At 42.4% G+C, this 25,629-nt stretch overlaps 1 protein-coding gene across 1 annotated transcript in view; it reads left to right on the top strand.

Moving 5' to 3' along the window:
• Positions 1–924: 924 nt before the first annotated feature.
• LRRC8B (leucine rich repeat containing 8 VRAC subunit B) overlaps positions 925–25,629 on the top strand; it is a 37,578-nt gene continuing 12,873 nt past the window's right edge. The window contains exons 1-3 of the mRNA XM_054037504.1: positions 925–1,023; positions 17,999–18,054; positions 22,932–23,070. The gene's annotated coding sequence lies outside the window, so the exon portion shown is untranslated. The remainder of the gene's footprint in view (positions 1,024–17,998; positions 18,055–22,931; positions 23,071–25,629) is intronic.

The raw sequence follows: 25,629 nt of genomic DNA, 5'->3' as shown, positions 1-25,629 counted from the left end.
CTCCCATTAATAAACACGCAATATTCCTGTGGCAACATTCCTTTACCTAGAATAGGAATACTGGGTAAAGCATGTATTTTTAAATTCTTTAATGCAGTTTAGCATTAGCATTTAATGCAGTTGGAAATGAAGAGTCAGCTGTCTATGGACTTGAAATCAGTAAGTGCTCTGCAGAACACTAGTAAATCTAAAATCACAATTTGGGAACATCTAGACTAGATGACCTAAAGGGTCCCGTCCACCTGTAACTTCTCCGACTATATATGAGTCCAAAGGCCAGGTCCTAAGAAGGCCACGCATGGGTGAAGGAGGTGGTGTTTCACCGCTGTGGCTAGCACATGCTTGGACTCTGTGACCACAATGCGAACTTACAGCTGTTTCTCACATCGTCCGTCGTCGCCCCCGCCCCCCGCCGCTGGATCTTGCTCTCCAGCTCTTGCGAGCAGTCGCTGTCTCTGGTGCTAGGTGTTGGTCGGGTCCCCAGCCAGCACCCTGGGGCCCTTACCCTGGCTGGGGCTTTGGGGTGCTACCCTAGCGATCCGCGCTGCGGATGCCTGGGGGGCAGAGGCGCGGGCAGGGACGCAGTGATGTGCCCAGCCCGGCTGCAGCAGAGAGGAGTCCAAGGGGGGGTTTGCTCCGCCGGGCACTCGGGCGCCCACCCTGCCCGGGGACCCCAGGCAGCTCCTGGGCTCTCGCCAGCCGCCTCCCTCCCGGGCTGGGCCGGGTCCCCTGGGGGCGCCCGGCGGGCTGGGGGCGTGTCTCGCCGGCCAGGCCCGGGCGCAGCGGGCGGCCCCCGGCTCTCGCAGGAGGCAGGGGGTGGGCGAAGCTCTGCGCCTTTGTCTCCAGGCCCCCCCGGTCAGCGGTTCCGCCAGCCGGGCCCCCATTGGCGGAGGGGCGGTAACGTGACCAGCGAGGCGGGCGGAGCCTGAGGTGCCGGTTGGAGCCGGTCCCCCGCGGGGCGAGCGTGCGGCGGGGAGGCTGAGCGCCCGGCGCGCTGGGCCCTGGGGGACGCGGACCGGCCAGGTAAGCGGGGGCGGCGGCCGCAGCAAGCGCCTGGCTGCCCCTGACGTGCGGCCGGGGCGGCGGCCTGAGGCTGGGGGAGCCGGGAGCAGCGGGGCGGCTCGCCCGCCCGCCGGGAGCACCGGGGTGAGCTGCCCGCCCGGTGCCGGAGGCTGGGGGAGCGGCCTGCCCCCGCCCGCTGTGTGCCCCCGGGCATCTCCCATAGGAGGTGGGCTCCCGGGATCAGCCTCCTGCGTGCGCGGGGCGGGGGCACGCAAGTTGCTGCCAGTGTCTCTGTCCGGCCCTAGTTACATTGCTGTGCCCCGGGGGGGGGGCCGACAGTGGGTCTGGCTACCTGTGCCCCCCCACCTCCAAAAACGGGGGATTATCCTTCGGCGAGCAAAGACCCGTAACGTGTGTGCATGTCCCATAGCTGCAATTAGCCTGAGGACAAACCTGTTCCTCTTGTGAACCTTGCCTGCAGGTGTGTGGGATGGGTGGGACCCAAAGCTTTATTCTGCTTTACATAAGTCGGCTTTCTTCGCGTGTTGTCTGGTGACCCTGTGGTCTAGGTTACCTCAGAGCTTGTTTTCTTCTCTCCCCAAAATACTGATGAGCAGAGATGAACAAACCCCTAGATCCAGGTGTGAACTTAGTATCTGATCTTCAAAAGAGAGGGGCCCAAAGTCTGGATCTGAACATCCGATCAGTAGGAAAAGATCAGATCTGAAATTAACAGCTCAGGCTTGTATTGTGAATGAATACCTCTGGGCTTCCTCCCAAGAAACCGTTCAACAGAAAACAAAGAAACTTGGCTTCTTGCACTTGCTGCTTTCCTATCTAAAATCAAACACAGCTTCTCTTTATATTCCGAGCCATGGTGTTGAAATATCAAAATGCAGTGGTGGAATGAAACTTGATTAGGTGGTGGTGCCTCCACCCTCTAGAGCAAAGCTAATCCAGTTTTCTGAACAGAAATGGGGAACTTGAGTTCTACAATAAAATTAAAATTACACTACAGTGATAAAACTGTCAAAATTGACTGCCCTGTAGCTTAACCTACCTTTAAAAGGGTGTCATTTAAACTGTCCTGATTATGGAAACTGTTTCTGAAATGAGAACAAAAATGTTAATTTCTAGTTGATGCTATAGCAGGGGTTCTCAAACTGGGGGTTGGGACCCCTCAGGGGGTTCTGAGCTGTCAACCTCCACCCCAAACCCCACTTTTCCTCCAGCATTTATAATGGTGTTAAATATATTAAAATGTGTTTTTTAATTTACAAGGAGGGGGTCGCCCTCAGAGGCTTGCTATGTGAAAGGGGTCACCAATACAAAAGTTCGAGAACCACTGCTCTATAGTAACAAACTAAGGGCACTGAGTCCTTTACACTCTCATGTGTGCTGGGCCGGCTTTAGGAAGTGTGGGGCCTGATTCGAATACCCGGCGGCGGTCCGGATCTTCGGTGGCACTTCGGCGGCAGGTCCTTCACTCGCTCCAGGTCTTCCGCGGCACTGAAGGACCTGCCACTGAAGACCCGGAGCAAGTGAAGGACCTGCCACCGAAGACCCAGACCGCGGCCGGGTGAGTAAAAATTAAAAAGTTAGGCGCTCTTCTGTAGGGCGTGGGGGCCCTCTTAGGTGCAGGTGCGGGGCCCGATTTGGGGGAATCGGCCTAAAGCCAGCCCTGCATGTGTGAGAGTACATATCCTGCTATGCCTCTGCTTTGCTTCTCTGTCCTTTCTTACTGAATTGATAGGGTAAGGATCCTGCTTTCTGATGGCAGGATTCCTGCATATGTTAATATCCTGCCTGATGTGCACATCCTCAAAGCAAAACACAGCTGGTATGTCTAATTTTAAGTATAGTGGCCTTATATGTTTTTTTAAATCTTTCAGAAAAAGATAAAATGGGGGTAAAAGTAAAGTGCAAATTCACTATATCCTCCAGTATTTAAGTACAAGCCTCAGGATATAAGTTGAAAGATTATCATGATTATTATGTGCATTGAATGTGTGTGTTAGGAAGAAATGTTTATGCACCATATATAATCTTGCCCAGCTGGTTATGAGAGTTATGGGTGGAGCTTTGTTTTTCTCCCCACTCTCCTTTATTTAAAATGTCAGGTACTAGTTGCTGCCGGAGGCATGGTACTAGTTTTAATAGTGGTTCTTATATGTGATTTGTGGCAAATCCTAACTATTGATCATATGTACATTATGGCTTGCAAAGCAGTTTGGATGGCATCTCATTGTACCTAGGTATTCAATTCTTAGTATAATCCCTAATTTTACGTTGGTATGTAGAATGACCTAATTTTACTGTATTTTGTTAATTTTGCCTTAAAAACCGTTTCAAAGATGCCTGTGACAACGTACTTTTTTGCTCATCCATACAAAAATGAAGTATACACTGACATCATTCAGGTCCTAGTTTGAACAGATTTACCCTAATGAAACAAGAAAAACCAAATGTTTTTAATGGTTACTTTAACAGAATAGCTGCTATAATAATGTGATGTTAAAATGTATTACAAAACTGCATTCTGGCTTCTCTGATGCCATTTTAGTCTATATTCATGCACAACCTTTTTTATAATATCCTTTCTATTAAACCATTAGGGCATAGCCCTTGGGCTCTGTTGAGATGTGAAAAGATTTTTTTTTTTTTTTTTTTTTTTTTTTTTGGTAACTATCTTACAGATGTTAAACTGGAAGGCTGACATCTTTATCAGTTCTTCTCTCCCATCTTCTAACCCGGTCTATCTTCTCCTACAAACTCTCTTTTCTTCATAGATAGGACTCAGTAACATTAGATAATGGAAGTAGTACAGGTCTGCCGCATCTTATGCGCATTTAACATGCGCGATTTCAGCTTTATGCGGGCAGCAAAAACAAAAACAAAAAACGAGAAAAATAACAATTTTAATACTGTCCCTGTAGTGCGGGCGATTCCGCCCACCATTCAACGCAATGTAATTTTGACTATACGCGGTTTTCGCTTTACGTGCTAACCGTGGAACGGAACCCCCGCATAAGATGAGACTCATGTACCAACAGATCCTTCTTCCACAAAGGCCAAGGGAAGAGGAGTTGATCTAAGTTTTTCTGTCACTTTCCCTTTCTTCCAGGAAGTCAAAATGCTCATGAGGAGGAAGACAATTGCATTTTTCCTGTTGAATTTCCTGTATAGTTGTAACAAACTGAGGGCACTGGAACATCTAGAGTAGATGAAACATGCTGAGTAACTTCTGGGTAATTTTCAGCGACACTAAATAATCATCCCTCAGAATTGGGAATGGTACACTACAAGATAAATTCTATAGAGCAAGCTGCTATAGTGGGAGCACAAAGTATAGCATTTTTGGTGGGTTCCTAACACTTCTCCTGTTCCACCAGTGCATGACGAGACCAGCCAAGTGTCACTCTTCTCAGAGATAGTGCTGGAGAGAGACCTTCCCCCATAAAATACTTTGTAATGTATGGAAAGGTCATGCATTGGGCTGGGAGTCAGGAGACCATGAGTTCTAGGCTCTCACTGTTAATATTTCTGCAGTTCACAATCTTTATTATTGATCAAGGCCTTATACCCTACTTCGGAATATTATGACAGACCCAAGTCTTATCCCCTTAGATCAGTGGTCTCCTACCTTTTTACGTCTAAGATCACTTTTTGAATTTAAGGGCAACCCAGGATCTACCCTGCCCCTTCCCCGAGGCCCCCTCTGCTCACTCCATCCCCTCCTCTTTCCGTTGCTCACTCTCCCCCACCCTCAGTCACTTTCAGGGATGAGGTAGAGGGTTGGGGTTCAGGAGGGAGTGAGGGGTGCAAGCTCTGGGAGGGAGTTTGGGTACAGGAGAGGGCTGGGGCGGGGGGCTGGGGCATAGGAGTGGGAGGGGCAGGGCTGGGGCAGGGGGTTGGGGTGCAGAATGGGGTACAGGGTGCTGGCTCTGAGAGGGGGGTCAGGGCTGGGGTTTGGGGTGCAGGAGGAGGTATGGGGTGCTGGCTCTGGGAGGGGGCTCAGGGATGGGGTTGGGGTGTGGCCTCCTGCCGGGCACCACTTACCTCCAGTGGCTCCTGGTGTGTGGTGCAGTGTGGCTGCCGCTAAGGGCTGGGAGGCTGGGGGCACGTGGCTCCGTGCACTGCCTCTCTCTGCAAGCACTGCCTCTGCAGATCCCATTGACCACAGCTCCCCGTTCCCAGCCAATGGGAGCTGTGGGGCAGGGTGCTTGCAGGCAGGAGCAGTGTGCGGAGGGAGACCCCTGCTCCCGGGCTTGCGCTGGCCGCTTCTGGGAGCGGCGTGGGGCCGGGGCAGGCAGGGAGCCTGCCTTAGTGGCAGCTCTGCTACGCTGCCAGAAATCACGATCGACTGGGAAATCCTCTAGGATCAACCAGTCGATTGCGATCAACTGGTTGGTGACCACTGCCTTACAGTACCTTCCATGTTACAGGTATCTATCAGATCTCTCACCATTCACCAGATACCATAGATCCTCAGCATAGGCTTCAATGTCCAATTGACTCTTTCTACCAGACCGTTAGTCTGTGGATGATAGAGGGATGCCTGTTAAGAACAAAAAAATGGTCATACTGGGTCAGGTCAATGATCCATCTAGCCCAGTATCCTGTTTTCTGACAGTGGCCAGTGCCAGATGCTTAGAAGGAGTGAACAGAACAGGGCAATCTATTGAGTGATCCATCCCCTGTCATCCAGTCCCAGCTTTTAGCATGCAGCAACTGTCAAGCATTTCATAAAGTCTAAACACATTCTTGTAATTCTATTGCCTATTTTAACAATATAAACACACAGGTGAGCCAGAGGATTCCATCTATTTGTCATTGATCAATAGAGACATGGGAACGAGCTGGCACCTGATCTACCAGCATCATACATACCCATCAGTAAGGAATCTGATTATAATATAACATGGTAGTAGGGAGGCAGCTGTTTTTATTAACTTTTTGTAGTTTTAATTTATTTATTTAGATAGTAAATCATGTTTATAAAACATTTGACTCACTCAGATGACATTAGGAAGATTGTTTCCTTTTTTAAAAGATGCAGCACATTTCAATCTTGTATCCAAAACCAATATTGTCACCAACCATAATAAAGTGATACCAGCTTTTTTAAAAATCCCTTAATCACATTAAATTATAAGCTTTCTATAATTTAAAGTAATTCTAGTTCCAGTATACAGTTTGACAACATGTATCTTCCTATTAGGGATGGGGTTGGGGAATTGTATTGACAAATATTATAGTTTAGACATTAAATACTGTAATTTTTTAGGAAAATATTGCTCTTTGAAATACAATGATTATGCTATTGGCACTATAAAATCTGAATAAATAAAAAATTTAAAATATTAAGTCTATCCTGTGAAGAACAACAAATCTGAAAACTTAAATGCTATATTGTGGAGGGGTGAATTTGGGAACTGAATTGAAATTGTCATGTCTGAGTCTCCAGCCAGTGGTTTTATATTGATCAAAAGCATGATAATTTATGATTTCTAATCTGCAAGAAATGGAGGAGAGTGAAACTAATTCCTATATTGCTTTGCTTGTGGATTAGCATCATGTGAAAACTGACTGAGTAAATGTTAGACATCTTGTTTAAATATTAATGTTGTAGTGACACTGACCCCAGTTCAGCAAAGTACTAAAGCATGTGCTTAACTGAAGTGGGATGGGATCACTGATATGCTCAAGTACCAAGTATCAGCAATGGTGTCTCTACATGGCCCACCTCAGCCAGCTTTTCAGCCTCGACAGACTTGGGCTTGCACTACCACACTAAAAATTGCTGTGTAGCTGTTGTGGTTTGGGCTGGAACTCAGGTTCTGAAGCCTAGAGAAGGGGGTGTGCTTCAGAGCCTGATCTCCAGCCCAAGCTGCAACTTCAGAGCGCTGTCTACACAGCTATTTTTAGCATGATAGTGCAAGTCCCTCAAGCCTGAGTCTGTCAACCTGGACTGAGAGGATCGCTGCTGCAGGCTGTGTAGGTGGACCAAACAGAGTGCACTCTGTCTCACACCAACAATCTAAAAGTGCACAGGTAAGGACCTCCAGTATTGTATTTGCTAAAGTTCTTAATTGACATCAATGTTAGTAAGCTTATTAAACTTGGTTCAGAGTTTGTAGTATTTAGATGAAAATTTATAGTGGTGTTTCAAAGGCAACCTACAGAGAAGTGATTGTTCCTGTACTATTGCTAACTGAAGAAGCAGATATTGAATCTCAAAAGTAAAAGATTTTGTCAATCTTAAACCACTTTTTAAGGTGACTTGAGTAGCGCTTTTGTAAAGAACTTAATGCATTGTATTTTACTTCCCATATTATGTAATGTATAACTTGGCCTTGATGGCAGTATAAAAAGTAAGTGTGTGTACAGATATTGAGTCATGTTTTGCATTCACCTTGTGCAACTCAGTGAGATTACTCCAGGTCCTCAGTGCAATATTTGGCTTTTTGTGTTTGCGCTCAGTTTGAAGACATAACATTGCTAGTAGTTACATTAAGAGATGGTGTGTGTGTGTGTGTGTAACAAGATTTATAAAGGGTCACATTTAGGCACTAACAATGTTAATGTGTGCTCTAAAGTAGGGGTGGGAAATTGCAGTACTTCATTTAAAATTTTTTGACAGAGTTGGCCCTACAGTCCTGCAACAGCACAATATGCAGGGTGTAACATGGACCCAAAGTACACCGTGGAGGCACCTCACTCGTTATCTGAAGAATGGAAATCTCTTGCTAATTGGCCACCTCAGAAATATAGTTTTCTCCTCTGCCCCCCACTACTTCACAAAAATTGGTTTTATGGCTTAATTTGATACATATTCACTTTCACTCAGTGATAGTAAGGTGGACTTAAGATTTTTGTATAATGTTTATAAGTATAATACCCGAGACCTTACAAGATTTGTGGGCATACAATAGAGCTGATATCAATACTCTACCACCACATCAATTTGTGCCACTATATCAATTTGTAATTACCGTATATACTCGTTCATTAGCCCATTCGTTTATAAGCCGATCCCCCAAAATGGATAGCTGTATGACCCTTTCATAAGCCGACCCTATATTTCAGGGGTTGGAAAACTTTGGCTCCCAGCCCATCAGGGAAAGCCGATGGTGGGTCGGGATGTTTTGTTTACTTGGAGCGTCTGCAGGCATGGAGCCCCTCAGCTCCCTGTGGCCATGGTTCGCAATTACCAGCCAATGGGAGCTGTGGGAAGCGGCCACAGGGAGCTGAGGGGCTCCATGCCTGCAGACGCTCCAGGTAAACAAAACTACAATATATTAGATCAGGGATCGTCAACCTTTGGCACGCAGCCCGCCAGGGTAAGCACCCTGGTGGGTCGGGCCGGTTTGCTTACCTGCCGCGTCCGCAGGTTCAGCCGATCATGGTTCTCACTGGCCGCTGTTCGCCACTCCAGGCCAATGGGAGCGGCGGGAAGCGGCGCGGGTCAAGAGATGTGCTGGCTGCCTTTTCCAGCTGCCCCCATTGGCTTGGAGCGGTGAACTGCGGCCAGTGGGAGCTGCGATTGGCCGAACCTGCCGACGCGGCAGGTAAGCAGCCCGCTCCGCCAGGGTGTTTACCCTGGCGGGCCGTGTGCCAAAGGTTGATAATCCCTGTATTAGAAATTCAATTCAATGATTCCATAGAGTTAAAAATCATGAAATTTTGGTGTAGACCCATTTATAAGCTGACCCCTGCTCTTTGATGCATCACATTTTTACCAAAAATATTCGGCTTTTGAATGAGTATATACAGTACACATCCAAAATTAGTTTAATCTTACTAGGCTGACTTTGAATCACAGCTGAGTCTTTTTAGAACCAGAAATATTTCATCTTGTTTAATAAGAGATGCACTAACCACCAAGAACAACTTAGTCAGCTAAAATAAATCAGCTTTCCAATGACAGGGCTAGAATGATATATATTCTGTTCTGTAGTGTTGCATCTATACTTATACTTCCATGGATTTAGTTACAGTGTAGGACGGGTCGGCAACCTTTCAGAAGTGGTATGCTGAGTCTTCATTCATTCACTCTTAATTTAAGGTTTCGTGGGCCAGTAATACATTTTAATGTTGTTAGAAGGTCTCTTTCTATAAGTCTATAATATATAACTAAATGATTGTTGTATGTAAAGTAAATAAGGCTTTTAAAATGTTTAAGAAGCTTCATTTAAAATTAAATTAAAATGCAGAGCCCCCCGGACTGGTGGCCAGGACTCGGGCAGTGTGAGTGCCACTGAAAATCAGCTCGCGTGCCGCCTTTGGCACGCGTGCCATAGGTTGCCTACCCCTGATGTACAACTTGGAAATAATAAACTCAGAATCTCCTATCTTCCCTTTTGGAAAAGCTGTTTTAAGAGGACAGCTCACTTACTTATCAGATCAGCGGTGGTGGGTCACCAGTGTTGTGAGATTTTTGGCTGCGTATGTGTGTTTTTCCTGTGTGCTGCCCCAGCTTTGTGCAGACAGCCAGCACAGCAGACCCTCAGCAAACCACCGAATGACCACAAGATCTGTTAAGCTACGAAGGCACTAGGTCAGGTTTATTGTCAACAAAGCACGGTAATAGCACCTGGCACACTTTACAAGGATAGCGAGGAGTCCTGTGGCACCTTAAAGACTAATGGATTTATTTGGGCATAAGCTTTTGTGGGTAAAAAAAAAAAACCACTTCTTCAGATGCATGGAGTGAAAATTACAGATGCAGGCATAAATATACTGACACATGAAGAGAAGGGAGTTACCTTACAAGTGGAGAACCAGTGTTAACAAGGCCAATTCAGTCAGGGTGGATGTGGTCCACTCCCAATAATTGATGAGGCGGTGTCAATAACAAGAGAGGGAAAATTGATTTTGTAGTGAGTCAGCCACTCCCAGTCCCTATTCAAGCCCAAATTAGTGGTGTTAAATTTGCAAATGAATTGTAGCTCTGCAGTTTCTCTTTGAAGTCTGTTTTTGAAGTTTTGTTGTTGTTGAAGGATGGCTCCTTTTAAATCTGTTGTTGAATGTCCAGGGAGATTGAAGTGTTCTCCTACTGGATTTTGTGTTTTACCATTCCTGATGTCTGATTTGTGTCCATTTATTCTTTTACGTAGAGAAAAGAAAGAAAAAAAGAATAAATGCTCAAATAAATCTGTTAGTCTTTAAGGTGCCACCAGACTCCTCGTTGTTTTTGTGGATACAGACTAACACAGCTACTCCTCTGATAGTTTGAGGATACTAAGACATGTATGCCCGTGACAATGGATGCAGCTCAGTGAATGGCGGAACTTTACGTTCCCCTCTCGGCTGGACCAAGACACTTGCTTAGAGATCCCTCTATATACCCTGATACAAACAGGTTATGTCCTGCCCCTCTGACACAGTTAGTTACTGCCCCCTGATGTGGCTAGTTATCACCCGTTTCCTTGTACGTGTTGGTTTGAGTAAAACATTTTTATTTATTACACTGTCATCCTGACTTTATCTTTTAGGAGGAGTCAGTATGTTCCTGTTATCCTTTTTGTATCATCCTTGATATTGGAATGTTCTGGTGCCACTCTTCTGGAATGTGTTTGCATAAGTACTTTGTGACTAGCACTTCTTAGGAATGTGAGTTTCTGAAATATCAGCCTTGTTCTTGCCAGATTCTGTGAAGTTGCAAGCAGACAGAGCATGACGTTTGCCCACAGCCTGACTTTTGCTAACTTTGCTTTATATCTACAAAGCTTGCTCACTACTTTAGCTCAGGCCTCATACCAGCCTCTAATACAAGTCTCAAGCTCTCTTCCTACTACACCATCTACTGTCAGCAAAATTTAGAAGCTCTTGAAAACTTTCTAGACAAGTGGGTTTTTTTTGTTTTTTTTGTTTTTGTTTTTTTTAAATCAGCATTAATCTTAAACTTTTAGCTGTATTTCAGTGTGCTGGGAATTGATTTGATATATATAATGCATGTATTTTTGTAAAATACATTTTGACCTGCTAATCTCATTTAGATTTGTTGTTCTTAACAACTGTTCTTCTAACAAAGCTGTGTAAATCTTATCAATGTTGGAAAAACATCAGCTTGCTTTTTAGTTTAGATTCAGTGATCTTGAAAAATTCTGCTTATTTGTACCAGATAATCGTTCAAGTAATTTTAGCAATATAAAGGCTATTCTAACCAGAACAAAGTGCATAAAGAGTGCATTTAGACTACCGAGGTTAGAGTAGAGAGAATAAACACATTATGGATACTCCAGATGGAATAGTACTGGCCATGAATTGTGCAGAGTCGTTAGTGTGTAGAGCCATGCTATTTATTTCTGTGTGAGCCTGCTCTTTGATTGCTTGGCTATAATAATAATGCCTAGCTCCTATGTAGTACTTTTCATTAGCAGATCTCAAAGTGCTTTTACAAAGGAGGGTTGTATCATATATCCATTTTACAGATGGTGTGGGGGGGAGTTGCAGTAACTTGCCCTAGGTGACCCAGCAGGCCAGGCAGAAGCATTACAATTAGGTGTGCTAGAGACCATAAATAGTTCAATAGTATAAAGCCGTTCCAAAAGTGAAGAAATTTAAGTTCATGTAAAATGGAGATGACGAAAATCCGTGACCACTTGTACATTTTATAGCACTGGACATATTTTTTTTCAAAGCACAGTATTACATTTCAATCTTAGTTTCTTGGTGTTCATAGGTCCTAGTATGTTGGAGCAAGACCAGCAGAATCCCTGCAGCTTTTGAATAATTTTCATAGATTTTTAAGGCCAGAAGGGACCATTGTGGTAATCTAGTCTGACCTCATGCATAACAGAGACCATAGAATTTTGCCCAGTAATTTCTGCATCAAGCCCTAAACTTCTTTTCTGAGCTAGAAGATGTCTTTTAGAAAGACATCCAATCTTGATTTGAAGATTTCAAGTGATGGAGACTCCATCACACCCCTAAACAAGTCCTTCCAATGGTGAATTATCCTCACTGTTAAAATTTACACCTTAACATCTAGTCTAAATTTGTCTAGCTTCAGCTTTAATCTGTAAGGCAGCTACTAAAAGAACTATTGACCCCTTGTATCCCTACCTTGCACCAAAATATGGAGAGACAACCCTCATAGACCTCATATCTCAGAAACACCCCCTCTGACTGAGAGCTCTGCTTTTAAGGGGTTATCTTTGAAGTACTGTAGGCTGGCCCTGTGTGGATTTACATGAGTGCCTGCACTTCCTGGGGTGCCTCAAGGGGCATTTGAAGACACTGCTTGTTTTTCAGTGACCTGGGTGGCACATCAGAAAGTAGTTAAGGAAAAAAAACAGTAGAGACTATAAGATGGGAGCCACAGAGAAGAGATTCCTACCTTACCTGAAGAAGCTTTTTCTTGCTCTAGGAGATGTCTATACTGCATCTGGGAGCGAGCCTCCCAGCCTGGGTCCACAGGAGCCCCCTGTGGTAGTGGGGCTCCTCCTGGCAGGGCCGGCTCTAACGTTTTTGCCACCCCAAGCACCAAAAAAAAAAAAAAAAAAGTCGCGATCGGCGGCAAGTCCTTCACTCCGAGAGGGAGTGACGGCCCCGCCGCCGAATTGCCACCGGACGTGCTGCCCCTCTCTTCATTGGCCGCCCCAGGCACCTGCTTGCTAGGCTGGTGCCTGGAGCCGGCCCTGCCTCCTGGCGCTCTAAAAATAGCTGTGTCAATGTTGCTGTTTGAGCTGGAGCTCAGGCCTTCAAGCACCCCTCCCCCCCCCAATCTTCATAAAGCTGGAAGGCATGCCTCTTGGCTCTGTGCTGGCCTGAGGTAGTCAGGATGAAGGAGCTCCATGTCTGGGGCCTGCATAGCCATGTAAGGATGTGGGGAGCCCGTCGCAGATCCTGATCTTTCTGTCTGATATGGACCTGTGGTGATTACTGGTGCTTCAGGATTATTGTAAAGTCTCATAGGGCTGCCATACTGGGAAGGAGTAGAGAAAATAAGGGGGTAAGGGGAATCCCCAAGCTTGTCAAAAAAGTTTCCTTGGTATGGGATGTTTGTAATGATGGTGTCTTGAATCCTGTGCTTGGTGACAGCTCTGTTTCAGAGTTGTCAGCCAGGAGTACTGAATTAGTGCAAGATAGCCTCCTTTATAGGGACTCTTTTCCCTCTCTTCCCCCAGGTTCAGACTTTAGGTAGCCACTGAGAATGCACCCACTTTCCTAATACCCTTTTTCAGAGCTCACTGTGGGTGAAATCTGTGATATCAAAATTAAATTGCTCCATAACATTCATGCAGTCACCTCTGTGCAGAGGTTTCTCCCCTTTCCCTCCTCTTCCCTCCCCTGATTTGGTTATGGATTTGCAAAATGGACCCAGTAGCTCTGTGCTAAGAGACAGTTGGGGCTGGATTTTAGCCCTAAATGCTGTAGGATTCAGTTCTTTGTCATTGTAGCTTGGCTTGCTAAGTAGCAGTAGCACACCTTGTTGGTTTCTTAAATACAGATTAACTTTTAATTATTTATTGTATCCTTATGTTCCTCTGTCTAAATGGTTCCCTGTGAAGTGTTTGTGCATGAAGGATGCATTGCTTTCCTGGCTATATTTGATATCAGCATTAGCTAGATTATTTGATGGGATGGTGGTAGCAGTGGTTAATGTTTTTGCATTATACAATCCTGATAAAGTATCATTCTGCTGTCTGAAAGTAGGAGAAAAATCTATGGACATTTTTGTCTGTATTATTTTCCCTTGGAGCAAATCCTGCAGAACCAGAATCTCCATCAACTATAGCAATTAGCCCCTTCTCCAAAGTATAAACTATGTTAGTGCATGTACTGCTGGAAGACAGAGAAGGGGACAGCTAATAAGGAGACTGGGAAGGGGTCTGTACCCTAGAGGTGCCACCTAGTGGTTGGGTGAGAGCATGACAGATACTTTTTAGTCTTGAGCCACCTGATGATAGCCACTCCAGCCCTGCAGTGGTTTGTCCCCTCTGTGATTCAGCCCTCCATTTAGGGCACAAGTTGTGTCCACCCCTTCTGGGATATGTAAAAGGTCCACCAAATGCTAGTTCCACTGCCCAGCAAGGGACTTCAGGCTTCACCCAGCCAAAGTCCCAGACTCAGGACTCTCTGGGTTATGGGGTCTTCCTCATCCTGAGTCTAGTCTCAAGGATAGGCTTTTTGCCTCCAGCCCTATTAGGAGGCAGGTTGGGGAACCCAGGACCATCCTCTTCACCAGATTCTGATCCAGGACCCCAAGGTAGGCAGCTGAGTCCTGCACCCTGGAGTGCTGTGCGTCTGTCTCCTTGGATCACTTCCTATCAGCCGCCCAACACAAGAGGGAACAGCAAAGCCATGTAAACAAAAGAAATCAAAGAATAAATCTCCCAGCTTGCAGAGTCCTTTTCCCTGAGCAGGTCAGACCATCAATAGTCAGGGGCGTCTGTAGCTGGGCCTCCCACAGTGCTCCTTTTGCAGAGCTTCAGGTTGTAGATCTGCTTACCTCCATAGGCAGCCTGTAACTAAAAGGGGAACAGAGTAGCTCAAGGTCCTCTTCCAGCCTATGCATGCATTGCAGGTGTGGCTTGTACACCCCGTCACAGAGACCCATACAAGGTTTCAATCGGGAAACAATTCCTCTGGCACACTTCAATAGTTTGGGTTGTCAAAATAACCAAAGCAAGGCTCCGAACTGAATAGTCCAAGAATGCTAGTATTTTACAGCTCAGCATCTATAAGGCTGCAGCAAGAGAAACTGAAATGGGACATTGCCCCAAGTCACTGGGTAGCAAATAGAATTTGCTGGAACTATGTATTAGATACTTGACTATATTTGTAGTCTTTCCACCTCTCAATCCTTATCTTTGTCATCACGCTTTCTCCAGTGTGCCATGGTCAAACATGCTCACCAGTGACTCTCACCTCACACAGTCAGCTTAGGGCAGACAGCCCTGCAGGGTGGATTAAAAAGCAACAATGTATTATAAAAAAATAAAAAATGATTTTTTAATTTAAATACATTTTCTTTTAAAAATATAAACATACTTAAAATTATGACAACTTATGTTAAGGCCTAAACTTACTATAGAATAATCATTTAAATAAAAATAAAATACACACAGATTTCAAAATGGAAGTATTAGGATGAAAGTCCAAGTCCATGATGTGGCTGACAAAATCCAGGAAACACAACTTTGTTAGTTTGGATGCAAGCAGAGGATGAATGAAAGGGATCTGCTGAAGATAGCTTGGCAGAAGGGGGGTGCTAAAAAAGAGAAACTGAGGAAGCAGTGGATCGATTGCATCAAAGAAGATGGTAAGCAGGTGGACCTTAATGCCACCTCAGATGGACAAAGATGGTGGATGCTTACACAATGATCTGACCCCAGTTGAGGAGATAAGGAAAAGAAAGATTTAAATTTAAAAAAACATTCCAGCAGTACATTTGCTGCTGAAGTTCTGAAGAACATCACATCACTGAACTGGAGGAAGTCACTGGGTAAGCATCTTAAAACAGAGTTTTCGAAGTGTTAAACCAGCTTTTAACAGCAGTAGCCTCTTCCGCAGGTGCATTGAGAATATTTTCTTCATTTGAATTTATTCAGCTAGTTCAGTTTAATGATTATTTATAATATAAGAACGGCCATACTGGGTCAGACCAATGGTCCATCCAGCCCGGTATCCTGTCTTCCGACAGTGGCCAGTACCAAGTGCTTCAGAGGGAATGAACAGAACAGGTAATCGTAAAGTGATCCATCCCCTGTTGCTCGTTCCCAGCTTCTTGCAAACAGAGGCTAGGGACACTTCAGAACATGGTTTTGTATCCCTGCCCATCTTGGCTAAAAGCCATTTATGAACCTATCCTCCATGAACTTATCTAGTTCTTTTTGAACCTTGTTATAGTCTTGGCCTTCACAGAATCCTCTGGCAAAGAGTTCCACAGGTTCACTGTGCATTGTGTGAAGAAATAGTTCCTTTTTGTTTGTTTTAAACCTGCAGCCTATTAATTTCATTTGATGAGATTCTCTGTGTTATGAGAAGGACTAAATAACATTTCCTTATTTACTTTCTCCACACCAGTCATGATTTTTATAGACATTTATCATATCCCCCCTTAGTTGTCTCTTTTCCAAGCTGAAAAGTCCCAGTCTTATTAAACTCTCCTCATATGGAAGCTGTTCTATACCCCTAATCATTTTATTGACCTTTTCTGTACCTTTTCCAATTTCAATATATCTTTTTTGAGATGGGGCAACCAGATCTGCATACAGTATTCAAGATGTGGGTGTGCCATAGATTTATATAAAGGCAATACGAAAATTTCTATCTTCTTATCTATCCCTTTCCTAATGATTTCCAACGTTCTTCCCCCCCTTTACCATATCTTCACTTTCTCACTCTCATAATATTGGGTGTCCTTATCCTGTAGGTTAGTATATTAATTAGGCAAAGCTCATTAGTATATACTAATGTCAGTTGAATTACCATGGTTACCTGCAGTTGAGCATCTGCTGATGTCCCCTTCCAAAAATACTCTAAACTGGTGCAATCTGCCTTCTTGCGGTTACCTACCAACAGATTGCAATGCTTGTGATTATTACAAAACAATAAACAAAGTCTTGTGCCATCTCATGACTTAAGGTCACTATTAGTTTAATTACGTATGCTAATTTATTGAGCAACAATTCCTACTCAGGCCATAAGGCTTTATGCTAACTGCTTAAGCTATTCTTATAGTTCCAGGCCTATAGGTCACTTGTGTCCCTGCTATCAGTTCCTTACCCCTTTATCTTCTAATATCTACTATAATTATTACATGGCTACAATTAAAATTCATTTAAATCAAGATATCCTGCCTGCTGAGTTTAAATCATGATTAAAATCAGTCCACCCTGTAGCCATGCATTCACACTGACAGCCACCTTCTTCTCAACTCCTACATACTCTCTACAGTTTTTCACAGCTAGAAAATCAAGTAGAAGTCCAAACCTAAATCCTTCTTTTTTCCAGTCTTCTCTCTCTGGGCCTTGGACTATTACAATAAAGAATTGCTTCGTAACTGGATCCAACCTCTGATCAAAGGCAGGGCATACAGTGCTGGAGTTGCCTTTAGCAACAGTCAGAGAAAATACTTGGCTTTTTGAATTAAATCAATATAATTACATAAACTCCTATCATGAAAACCCTCTCAATGTGGATGCAATGGGAAAGATTGTAAAGAAGTTAGTCATACAGAAGAAAACTGACTTGCCAGATTCAAGCAGTACTGTGGGTCCATAATGCTCTCGCAATCCATGTTATGTAAATTCAGTAAAACATCTAGGGAACAAGCTAGCTTTTATCTGTAAGGGTACCTTATGTGTGCATTGAGCATTGTTAGCTTAATTCTTATTCTTCCCACCCACATTCTTTGTACGGTTTGCGAACTAACTTCTCCTGCTGTGATCAAGTGTCCCTTCTCGAGGGCCAACGTGAATTGGTTTTCCTCTTTGCCAACTTGCAGAGTTTTGCCTGTCTGTGTATTTGGACTGCTTTGTTTTCTTGATACACTTTAATGTTTTGCATATTGGAAGTTTTTGCATGGTGCTGAGATACCTGGTGATATTTAAAAGTGTCAGATGTCCTAGTGAGGGAAGGCCATATATTTCAGTTCTGTGAAGTGTCACTATTGGTAACTCTTTTCCCCCACAATTGAAGTGCTTGATATTTTGACTGCCAAAGCAAAAAAAAAAAAAACCTCCAGGAGCGCAACTGCCGAAGAAAAAAAAAAAGGGGGTGGCCGGAATCCCTCCCCTGCAATTGGTTTGCTGGTGCCTCGAGCCGGTCCTGTACAGCATTCCACTAGGCGGTGGTTTGGTTAAGTTGGTCCTATTTTCATTGTGTATGAATGTTGGAAGTGATGATTTCCAATAGAATCAATTTATAAATCTTATATTGTGTTCTCTATAGTGTACCCTTTAAGGTTTTTAAAGCATTTATTGATATTGAAAACAGTTCATAATTGTCCATGTATAATAACTGGTTTGCGTTATCTCTATAGGAATTGTCAAGCAGAAATTCCAACAGCAGAGCTCCCAAGTGACTGGCATTCAGCAGGTAGGACCAGTGTTTTGAACGCTGAAAAAACTCTGCCTTATCTCTCTTTGTATTTAAAATAAGATAAGCAGAGGTTTCACCACTTCAGAAACTAAGTAAAAGGAGCAAGTGCATAATTCTTCTCCTTAGCATTTAAAAAATTAATTGCACTATAGACTCTATGTGGGTGTATAGACCAAATAACTAAAAGAAAAATCAACAAGCATTGTAATAAGGTCAAATAAATAAAACATGAAGAGCAAATAAAACCTATGCCTTTATAATAGCAAAGAATTCACCATTTGGATTCCTTATAAAATTGATCTGGAGCATTCTATGCAAGATAGCTTCTTATATCTGCCTTTTCTATATTCAACATTTTAGATGCCATAGATTAGGACTTTTGCTTCAGAATTTGTACAAATCTTTGTCAGGCAAATTTGTAGTTAATAAATTAAAGGTACAACCATGTTTCATTGACAAAATAATTTTAAAAAGTTACTGTAAGTGCTCTTCAGAGTAAGCTTAGGTTTGAGGACGGGGGTTTAAAACTCGTAGGATGAACATAAATGTTTTGACACATTTGGTCTGGGCAAGCAGTTGACTCTAAGTGCTATTAAACTAGTAGAAATACAGGTGTAAACCAAATCTGTATTTTCCTGCCAGGTGGACAAACAGAACTATATGTTATGTGCTTATACTGAAGACTGTCTTGCAGAAAGAATGTAGAGACCCATGGTGTCTTAGAGCTTGTCTATATGGGAAAGGGTTTTTTTTTCAGTATCACTTTAGCGTTTTTTGGTATAAACTGCTTTGTGTCCATGCAAGTTTTGTTTTATTTTTTTTCCAATTTATCTGGCATCTGATCTGGTGAAATAACTCTGTTATACAATGAGTTATACTGCTAAAAGGTTCATGTGGATGTATCCCTATTTTTAATTAACCATACTGTTTCAGGTAGTCCTCCCACTCTTCTAGCGATATCTGCTTGACATCACAGAAGTAATGCCAACTCCTCCAACTCATCCAAAGCCGCCTGCCTGTATGATTGCCAGTACATCTGGTACACCTTATTCATATTAATGATAGTCAGGATCATGGTGCTTAGCTGTGCTTCTTCCATGTTGCCTGAGGTGTTTGGGCAGTTGGAAAATGGTCTTAGCCCACTAAAACCAGATGAGTTTATGGGATACCAGGAGAGGAATCATGGGAGTTTTCCTATTTTGTATTTCTGTTGACCCCAAGTCCTGGCATTCCAGTAGGTTTTGGTAGGTATCCCACAGTGCTCTGTGAGAAAAATCCCTGAACGCATTGAGCCTGGCAGCAGAACATGAGGTATCTGCCCAAAATGCAGAGCAATTTAAAAAAATAAAAAAAGTTCAGAGCCATGTGGACACAGTGACTCACAGAGGAAGTACATTAAGTCGGCATCAACAAAGCGGTGTGGATGTACTTTCACTGTAGTTACAACAGTATAACTATAGTAGAAAAACCTATACTGGGAAAAAATTTCCTTTGTAGACAGGTCCTAAGTTTCACTGCCTGACCTGTTGGGCTAATATTCAAAGTGTAGCACCTCACCATATGAACTGGACAAAAGTCTTCTGTGTGCCTTATGTTTCAGGTCTCAGTAGTAAACTAGTAATGGTCTGCATGACTCAGCTTACACAGAACTTGCAAGAAGGTAATAAAGATATGGCCAAAAATATCTGCCTATGGTGAGATGGTATGATCCACACTGCCAGACACCCAGCATAAAGCACATGTTGCCTAATGAGGACTTGAAGAGAAAAGCACAAGTTAAACTCTCCACTCTAAAATAGTGAAATTGAAGAAAATCTAGCAGGGGAAGGTGATATCTTCACTGTGTAGGTTTGAAGTCTGGAGAGGGTTTAGCTACTGAGATAATTATGCTCTCCAGCAAGATTTCTCAGGGGTATTAGTTACTTGCCCTTATTAAGGATTTCAAGAGGTTAGAATAATTTGTTCTAATAATTGGGCTGGTATCTATTTACAGTTATTTCACAGATTAAAACATAGAAACCTGTCCCTAGTGCGCTTTCGCAAACAATAGGGTGTACCCTTATGACTGGATATAAGATCTTCCAAAGAGAGATAAGAAAAGGACAGGAAGCCACAAAGCTGTGTTTAAATGTAGTAATCCAGCTGTGATTATGTGGTACATTTTAGAACAGACTTTTATTCTACTGCTGCATGCTGAGATGTTGGGCCCTTCCACCACACTGATTGCATTGCTCAGTTTCATTCAGGGAACAATCAGTTGCAGGGTTAATTTGATAAACCTTATTGCCATGAGCAGTCAGTCTTGTGTGAAATTAACCAATACATAAATAAGCAGAATTTTCCGCACATAGCAGAGAAAAACACTGAGGGCAGATGAAAGAAAGCAAGTAAAGTGAAAGAAAGAAATTAAGAGTGTGATGAAGCTAATTTATTTAAAGAATAAAGGGGCAGATGATATCACCAATGACGAAGGGTGTGATCCAATGCCCACTGAAGCCAATGAAGGAACTCCTACTTAGGGGCATGAAATTAACCTCTAGCTGCCATTTATTTTGCAGATTGTTCTCCTGGCAAGGCCTCTTGTCCCTCCCTTAGCTGATGATTGTCTTGGGCTTTCTCTACATGGGAAAGTTGCACTAGTTTAACTTAAATATTTTAAAACTGATTTAGTTAAACTGGTGGAAACTTCTATATAGACTTGCTTATTTTGATTTTAACTGGACCTGATTCCCAATCAGTTCAAGCTAAACTGCAAAAAGCCACAGTTAAACCAGTTTCTGCATAGACACACTTATTTTGGTTTAAATTCACATTTCCTGAAATGTTAGCAACTTTCTCAGCCGTCAGTGATTGGGATTGTCAACAGTTCATACTCGTGAGTTGGAACTAGTGACACCCAGTTGGACTGGCTGCAGGAGTGAATTGACCGAGTAGTTCCACACCAACACAGCATCCTAGAACTTGACGCTGCATCACATGGCTTTTGAATGCTGAGAAATTGCATAAAGAATCTCTGATGTTTTCACTTGTGGATCATAAATAGGATCTGTTAGAAAAATGATCTTGTCACAGCTTACAGTAAGACAGTTTTCTTTTGTGATTTGCACTACTTCTGAAGTTTGTTCAGAGCTTTGTAAAAATTACAGCTCAAATAGGTTTTCCCTCCCACCCACCGCTGAAGATTAAAGGCCAAAGTGACCGATGATGTAATCAGGCAGAAATCTCCATTGACGTAAATTCATGACAGTTCGACCCAAAGTTTTGTAATCTATTCCATCTCTTCTACAGTCCTGATGTTTTGGTACAGTTGATCTTATTAGTGGTTGCTTACTTGACCAACGATAAACTGAATCCTTTGTAGTCAAACACAGACTGTTCTTAACTGAGCGTGGGAGAATATTCTGTAGCTTGATGCATTGCTGAAATTTAGTCACTGTCATATGTGATCAGTTGACTTTTGGTCAAACAAGGAGTACAGCCTCTTCTTTTAGAACGTTTCAGCAGCACATCAATAGGTGGGGAAATACATTGAAATAAACCTAATCTAGCTCAGTTCAAATTTAAAAAAGAAAAGCAGTAGATTGGAAGGTACAAGCAGATGATTTTGTTCCAGTCTGCTTAGGATGTCGTGTGTATTCTCTTGCATAATATTTTGTATGGAAAATCAAACAGTACAGTGCTAAGGTTGTCATTGTGACTCCCCACTTGGGTCTGATTTTAAGACCTCATCCATATATTAATAGACAGACCCTTCATCTTAAAACTAAAAATGCTCAAGCCTATGGATTGTATCAGTGTTTGAAACCATTTTCCAACGATGTTGCGAACTAATGCCAGTTTTATCCAGCACTAACAGTGCTGGAAAATTGTCAAGTACAGTTACAGCAACAGTATGTGTTTAAGAATATGCATGCTGTAGTTTCAATAAGGGATTTACTCTCATAGGTTATTGAAACACTAGTATTAGTTAAGAATTTTCTGCAAGGCAATTGTGATTCTGGTCTCAAAGACCTTCTGCAGAGATTTATCAATGTTGTAGAATTTGGGGAACATTTTTATTGGTTGTATTGAATACAAAAGGATAAATGCTCATGTATGTTCTATTTCTCACTTACAGCATCCTCCTGAAAGAGCTAGGAAAGGATTTGTCTTAATTTTGTTGTCTGAGTCCTGATTGTGCTTGGTGCTGTACAGACACAGAGAAACACAATATCTACCCTAAAAAGCCTACAATCTAAATTGCATGAAAACAAAGAAGGAATAGTTCAGACAAATATGATGCAACATTGAAAGGCCAAACTTCAAGTCATGTAGAATTTTTATAAATATACTGGTGGGTGTAATCCTGAAAGAATTAAGGAGCCAGTTGTGCAATTGAATCTGCCTGGATTATGCAGCAGCCTGTTGACTTTGGTGGAGCCTGACACACAGTCAGAGATCTGCCCATGGAGTTCTGATTGCAGTGCCAGGTCCTTTGTTTTTAAAGATTGGATTTGGCAGTGGAGTGCATGGTTGTAATGAGAAGGATGGAACAGAGACTGCATGAAAGGTGACATGAAGATGAGTGAAAAGAATAAAAATAGGGTTTTTGTGATTTGTTTCCTTGTGGATTCACACTTTTCCCCTTAGTATGGGAATACTGTTAGTGTCTAATATAGTTCCTATAACTCAGATTTCTAAAAATTATCCCTTATGTAACTTTGTTTAAATTTAGCTTCTCGCTTGAAATCGTTATTTGCTTTTGAGCATTGCTTTTCCTCCAAAGCTTCTGCAATTAGTGTTGGAGGTCAGGAACTACAGCTTGCCTAATCAGTGACCTGGCAGTAACAGTATTGGATACATTTTAAGTAAAAATTGTTGGTGTCTCTTATCAGGGCCAGAAAGTACATCCTGTCTCACTGGAATAACAGAAGGGGGCCTTCTGAAAGACACTGGTTGAAAAGACTTGATGCGTGTGCTCTTCTGGAAAAGAGAACCTACAGAATTAGAGGGTCAACTAAAATGCTCGACAAGGTGTGGACTACATAAATTTGTTTTCTTTGGTTGATGAATGTAATTGTACTTTGAGCCAAATAATACGTAACAGGGCTCATTAAAGACTGCTAGTTATGAATTGTCAACAAAAAGCAATATCTCTTTAAAACTAGAACTGCAACTCCTGTTCAGTGAATCTTCCTCTCACACACCCACACCTTTTTCTCCCAGTTCAGCATTCTTGGGGAGAGGAGAAAAATGCAGCTTCTGGAGCTTATATATAATGTGGCATAAATTATGCAACTTTGACAAGTGATAGCAAAATCTAGAGACCACAAGACAAAGTAGTATAACAAAACTTTTTAGATTTGTAATATTGTGTAGGGCAGGGGTTCTCAAACTGGGGGGTTGCGAGCTGCCACCCTCCACCCCAAACCCTGCTTTGCCTTCAGCATTTATAATGGTGCTAAATATATAAAAAGGTGTTCTTAATTTATAAGGGGGGGGGTCGCACTCGGAGGCTTGCTATGTGAAAAGGGTCACCAGTAAAAAAAAGTTTGAGAGCCACTTATATGCTTTATAAATTGTAACTAATTACTAGTATTTTGTTTGTTTCCATTGACCACCCTTGTAAGATTTTCAGACCTGAAGTAATTATTTACCTGGAAACAGATTAGTGCTTTGCTGTCAGGGTGACAGGCCAATTTAGTCTGTGATGTAATTCCAGTGAAATCAGCAGAATTACTGTAAGGATGAATTTTTCACACTTTTAGGAAAGATTTCCAGTTAAATTAAAGCACTTTGGAAAGCTTTTATGGCTTTGAATTGGGTTAAAAGCTGCTGAGATGGAATTAGAACTGTCAAACCCACTACACTTAAACATTATTTCATTTGATGAGTCACTCAAACATATTCATACTACAGATCCGATCTGGAATACGGATCCTGTATTTTAATAAAATTGGTTTAAGCAAAATTATCATTAAATATAGTACAAATTGGTGGGATATTACATTTAATTGCTTAAATATTACAGAATTAAACACTGAAGTTATAAATAGGATTAATGCCTATAAGTTAATTTTAATGCACAAGCATAGTTTGCCAGAGGTTTCAGAATTTAGTCATTAACGAGTCCAGATGGTGTATAAACACTAAAAAACTTAGTAGTATGACACTTGAATTTTTCTAATAGAAAAATGTACTTGTGCTCAGAGACTAGAGAAAACATGTGGTCTGTCTGGGATATACAGTAAAACGTAGCAACCTTCTGGATGTGTGTGTTACAGGGAACTACAAACTGACAAAGGGAACTTGTATGTGTGTATGTATGAAAACTTCCATCAGTGTATAAACAAAAACTCATTGTAGTCTTTGCTTCATAGGACTGTTCTAAGAAACTGTCACTAGGTCATGCTTTCTCGATATTTAGTTTATTAAAAATATCTTGGGACATATTTCATCAGTCTTTGCTTTGAATTGATTTGAGTTTGCTATTTTCTGTCTTGACTACCATCAGATTTTAAAGGACATGCAAACTCTTTATCAAACATTATGAAGGATAATCACTGTATTGCTTTATTTTACATTGAGTTCTATGGGCTGCTGTATTCAGTGGAGGCCTTGCTTACACTATGAAATAGAACTGTTGCTAGCATTTGAAAAAGGGGTAGATGAAGTTTCTCTGCATTTGCAGTTCAGCCAGGCACATCAGTTCAGTTCAGTTCAGCTGCAATTGTTGCTAATTACTTGTCAGTAATAGTTCAAGTTCATAATGTAGACGAGGCCTGAGAATGAGAGCCCTGTAAAATACATAGCCATACCTGTAGTATTTCACTGGTGACTGAAGCAGGTCTATATAGCTACAAGAAGAAATCTTTCTAAGAGATTAAATACCATACTGATGCTGCTGTAATGTAGACTTGCTTATATTTTCTGTCTCAGTTTCCGAACTGGTTTCTCTCTCTCTCTGTCTAAGAAAGATTGGGAGAGTAAACAGGAAGTGGTGCACATTTGTGCAGGATGCGACAGCAACTTTACACTTCTTGCTGTTTCTTAAATCTTTATAGCACAGTCCCCTGTAGGCAGTGTTTAATTTGTGTCTCTAGGCTTGGCAGTTCGTAGCCCTGGCACCTCTGGGCTTGAAACATCTGTTATGAAAGTAAAAAAAACTTGCTTGACCCCGGCACCTAATTGCTTGAGCCCCGGCACCTCTTTCATAACAAATTAAGCACTGCCCGTAGGCATGCTGTAGGTATATTCATGTAACACTGAAATATTGTAGGCTGTGTGTTTTGACTGTGTTAAATTAGGAATTTTTTTCTGGGCGATGCTACAACCTTTTAAAATGGATGAGTTAAAAAGCTGAATGATGAACAATCTGGAAGTGTGATTCATTTCACAAGAAGAATAAGCTTGAGCAACAATGCACAAGGGTTAGGAGGATTATTCTGCCAGGATAGACGCACTTTAAGTGTAAAGGATGAGGTCTAACATGGTACTTATGACCCACTCATAGTAGCAGATTGACTGATTGGAAACACCTCTTAGAGTATGGTATGGATTTTTTAGGAATTTTTTGTAAATATAATGAGAGAC

Source organism: Malaclemys terrapin, chromosome 8, assembly GCF_027887155.1.
Source record: "Malaclemys terrapin pileata isolate rMalTer1 chromosome 8, rMalTer1.hap1, whole genome shotgun sequence".
NCBI lineage: Eukaryota > Metazoa > Chordata > Testudines > Emydidae > Malaclemys > Malaclemys terrapin.
The sequence above is the reverse complement of the archived record's forward strand: the minus strand, read 5'-3'. Positions and strand labels throughout refer to the sequence as shown.